A 5,108-nucleotide genomic window follows, 5' to 3' on the forward strand; every position below is an offset into this window, starting at 1 on the left:
GCAAATAGATAAATTGCTTAATTTTGGGAAAAGGTGACTCCTTTTGTGTAATTATCATTTTTATCATGATTTCTATTGTGCACTCCTATACACTTTGTGATGATTGTCTAATATGTGAACATATGATTAATCAAAAAAGGTTGTGTAGAATAGATACTTTAAATTTTGGCATACATTTTAAATGTATAAGTTTTTGTATAAGTTTTGTATAAGTTTTTTATGTTTATACATAAACTTATACATATCCAGCCTAAGGTTATAAAACCTATGGTTTGATACCTTATGTTGGATTATGGGAAACAAAGGAAAACAAAAAGGAAAGCAAAAACATTCAGTAAACATAAATTAGCCATTTTTTCTTAAATCTGTTTTGCTGAGGAAGCATAGTACCTACATGCTTTGAACAAAGGACTTGATATTTGGCTGGTGAAAGAGTCTTCTATATTTTCATTTTAAAAAAAGACTTGGGAAATTACATCCAAAAATCCTATGCTAAAAGTAGATGTGTACATGTAATTCACTTTAGATCTTGGTTTGTTGACTTGAAAACAATTTCACAAAAAGTGGAAACTTGGCTGTGTTACTGTGCATGAGGCCAAAAGTATAGTATGGGTATGTAGAGACAAAACCAAGAGGACCAAGGCACACATTGATATATAGCTACTCAGGGACATGAAGTGCAACAAAAAAACCATTCTGTAAGTATTTTAGAAAAATAGTACTAAGGAGAGTGTAGATCCTTTATTGAATGAGATGGGGAGCTAATCATGAATGATGTGAAAAGAGCTGAAGTGTTTAATGCCTTTTTTTACTTCAGTCTTCATAAAAAGTCAACGATCAGATGGTGAGTAGAGTTAGTAAGGATAGAGGGATAATCAGTGTAAAGTGGATGGCAAGGTGAGTGAGAGTCAACAGTATGCTATTGCTGCAAAGTTATTTTTCAAAGAACTTTGTATTCTATAGAACTTCACTGATTCATGAGTTCTCAGTGATTTCAGGTGCAGTTTTGGTGCTCAGGACTTCTGCAAAACATCTGTAAATATTGTTACATTTAGGTGCTAGACTTTGGTGTTCTTGCATTGCATTTTTTCCTGTAATTTGCATACTAATCTGAAATGCCTACTGCAGGGCCATTTGTTCTGAGAGGTCAGTGACGTACATACTTGGTTGTATTAACAAGTGTCACCAGGAAAGTAAGAGCTTCTTCCATTATAGTCCGCATTGATGAAGCCTCACCTAGAACACTGTCCAGTTTTAGGCACTGCACTTCAAGCAAGATGTGGACAAATTAGAAAAAAGATGGAATTATTTAGGTTAGAAAAGAGAAGACCCAGGGGGATTTGATAGCAGTCTTCAAATATAAAAAGGGATGTTAAACAGAGAATAGTGATCAGCTATCCTCTGTGAACTAGGCAACAAGAAATAAATTGTGAGCTTAAATCCTAGCAATGGAGAGCTAGGTTAGATATTAGAAAGAACTTTTTAACTATGATAATGGTCAAGTACTGAAACAAGTTGCATATGGAGAGTTCAGTAAGCTGCATGTGATCCCAGCTCTGCTGGGAGCTGCTTTCTCCCCCAACACTGCAGTCTCTGCCTTCCGTACCTTGCCTTATTTTTCAGAGGAGGTTGAGTTTGGGGTGGGGGGAGATATACCCCTCTGCACAAAGCAGGAACTGGGGTGCAGCAGGGGATGGGTCACTCACAGCACCCCCTGGGTCACAGAAGGTGGTCCATGGTTGGTAAAAGGTTGCCAACCTGTGGACTAAATGACTGCCTACAATCCTTTCCCAGCCCTATGATTCTGTGGTTTGCAGAAGTCTTGAGCACTTACAACTGCAGCTGAAGTCATTGAAAATTCTGTTCTGAACCAGTCAAGTCCTCCATCAATGCTGACCTTGTGAAGGAACACCTTGAGAGGCTGGATACCTTCAAGTCAGCCAGCCCTGACAGTTTACACCCCAGGGTACTCAAGGAGCTGGCTAGCATCATAGCTCAGCCCCTGGCACAGATCTTTGAGAACTCCTGGCTCTCTGGTGAAGTGCCCAAAGATTGGAAGAAGGCCAATGTGTTTCCTATCTTCAAGAAAGGGAGGAAAGTGGATCAGGCAAACTACAGGTCCATCAGCCTGACCTCTATCCCGGGGAAGGTCTTAGAAAAGATTATCAAAGAAGCCATTCTTAACAGACTGGCTAATGGCAACATCCTAAGGGATACCCAGCACGGGTTTGTTGTGGGTAGGTCTTGCTTGACCAATCTTATTTCCTTTTACGACAAGGTGACCTATCACCTGGACAAGGGAGAAGAGATTAATGTCATATATCTTGACTTTAAAAAAGCCTTCAATCTAGTTATCCCATGATCACCTCTTAGCAAAACTGGCTAACTGCGGCCTCAGCCTCATCATGATCCACTGGCTGGAGAATTGGCTCTGTGGTAGGACTCGGAGGGTGGTGGTTGACAGAACTCAATCGTCGTGGTGCGCTGTGACCAGTGGGGTCCCTCAAGGCTCTGTCCTTGGGCCTACACTATTCAACATCTTCATTAATGATGTGGACATTGGTATCAGAAGCAAACTGACCAAGTTCGTCGATGACACCAAACTCTGGGGTATAGCGTCCACACCTGAGGACAGGAGGGCGATCCAGGCTGACCTTGACAGGCTCAGGAAATGGGCAGATGAGAACCTGATGGTGTTTAACACCGAAAAATGCAAGGTTCTTCACCTTGGGAAGAAAAACCTGCAGCATGCTTATAGGCTCGGCAGTGCTACACTGGCTAGCACTACGGGCAAAAGGGACTTGGGGTCATGATTGACCACAAGATGAACATGAGCCTGCAATGTGATGCTGCAGCTAGTGAAGCGAGCAGAACACTGGCTTGTATCCATAGATGGTTCTCAAGCAAATCCCAGAACATCATTCTCCCATTGTACTTGGCCTTGGTGAGGCCACAGCTGGAATATTGCGTCTGGTTTTGGGCTCCACAATTCAAAACAGATGTGGAGAAGCTTGAGAGGGCGCAGAGGAGAGCCACGTGCATGATCAGAGGTCAGGAAAACAGACCTTATGACAAGAGGCTGAGAGCTATGGGACTCTTCAGCCTGGAAGAGCACAGGTTCAGGGGTGATCTGGTGGTCACCTATAAGTTTATCAGGGGTGCTCACCAGGATCTGGGGGAACGTCTGTTTATCAGAGCGCCCCAAGGGATGACAAGGTCGAACGGTCACAAACTCCTACCTGACCATTTCAGGCTGGACGTAAGGAAGCACTTCTTTACTGTCCGAGCCTCCAAGGTTTGGAATAGACTGCCACCAGAGGTGGTTCAATCACCTACTTTGAACGCCTTCAAGAGACATTTGGATGTCTATCTTGCTGGGATTCTATGATCCCTGCTGACTTCCTGCCCCTGGGGCAGGGGGCTGGACTTGATCTTCCAAGGTCCCTTCCAGCCCTAATGTCTATGAAATCTAAGATACAAAGTTCTTTGAAAAATGAGAACAACAGACATCTTTAGTCAGGACACTCCAAAGTAGTATGATCCCGTTCTGTGAAATGGGGCTAGTAACACTGCTTCACCTTAGGTGTTGTGAGGGGGTGCATTGCTACTTGTATTTACAAGTACTACCCTTCTGCAGAGTTTGTTAGTTTCCAGTGACCTAATAGGGCCACACTTGTAGATGGCAAGATGTTTACTGCAGAGCTAAATAGGCAACTCCACAGTAAATGTCTTGTGTACATGTGCCCAGGATAAACTAATTAACACTTGTGAAGTACTCAGATACTGCACTGAGGAGCCCCATTAAAAAAAAAGGGAAGAAATTAATGTTGTCTTCAGAGCACGGGTTGAAGAGTGTACAGGAACTAGGACAAGGATCTACAAACTGGACAATGAGGAACAGACAAAATATTAAATATGTATTCGTTCAGTAAGCACAGTCCATCCTGTGCACTGAATAAAGTAGGGGATATGTGGATAAAATTGCATGCAATCTTGTAATTAAAGCTTGTATCCGAATACATAGGAACCAAATAAAGGTTGGATGGAGTTTTGCAATTGCTTAGTGTTTGAGTACTAGCCTTTGCTATTTTAATGTTCTTGTAAAGCAGTTTATTATGCAATTTGATAGTAATCTGAAGTGCCTACTTCCAGGGCCATTTATTCTCAGAGGTCAGTGATGTACATTTTAAAATCTTCCCTAGTTGTATTCACTTTATAGAATTAAGCTGTTTAAGGGTAAAAAAAAAAAATCCATATCTCTATAACCCCTATGAATAAATAGTTACATAATTTGGTTTTAAACTACATATTTTCACAGTATGGGCCACAAATGAACCATTAAATCATCTCCCATACTGAGTGGCTATATATATTTTTATAGCTACCGTGTAATAATGTTCCAGAAATAGTGGATCAGGGTAATAAAGCAGGCTTTCTACTAAATTGCAAGATACGTTGGGGCAGGAATGAGGAGAGAATTCCAGTTTCTTCCCTGGGACATGTGCACTTGGGTTATTTGGTAGTAAATGGCTACTGAACATGGCATACCTTGACGGGCACTTGATTTGTGATAAGAGAGACTAATACCTTAACGTACTTGCCTCACTCCCTTGTTGCAAAGTTTTGGAAATATATCACCTTAAAAGGTAAACAGGATGTTCCAGAAAACACTAGAAAGATGTTACATTTAACATTTAAATTCTGGGGACAGGAAATCTAAAATATGGTAAAGGCAGGAAAGTCACCATACAGCATTGAGGCTAGACACAGACATTCAAAAAGCCTGAGTGTCGTGTTTGCTACCACTGGTAAGCATTCTAAGGTGCACAGTTTTCTATAAGCAACATAGTTTAGAGTGGTAGCGAACAAAACACTGGGTGCAGACAGAAGTGACAATTTTTGCCTGATCTGGCCACAGAAAGCTGTTTATAGCTGTGACCAAACACAAGTGCACAGCTACAGACAGCTTTAAAAATTGACAATTGGGTGAAAACACTGGGTGCAGACAGAAGTGACAATTTTTGCCTGATCTGGCCACAGAAAGCTGTTTATAGCTGTGACCAAACACAAGTGCACAGCTACAGACAGCTTTAAAAATTGACAATTGA

The sequence above is a fragment of the Alligator sinensis genome, unplaced genomic scaffold, assembly GCF_000455745.1.
Source record: "Alligator sinensis unplaced genomic scaffold, ASM45574v1 scaffold1091_1, whole genome shotgun sequence".
Lineage (NCBI taxonomy): Eukaryota > Metazoa > Chordata > Crocodylia > Alligatoridae > Alligator > Alligator sinensis.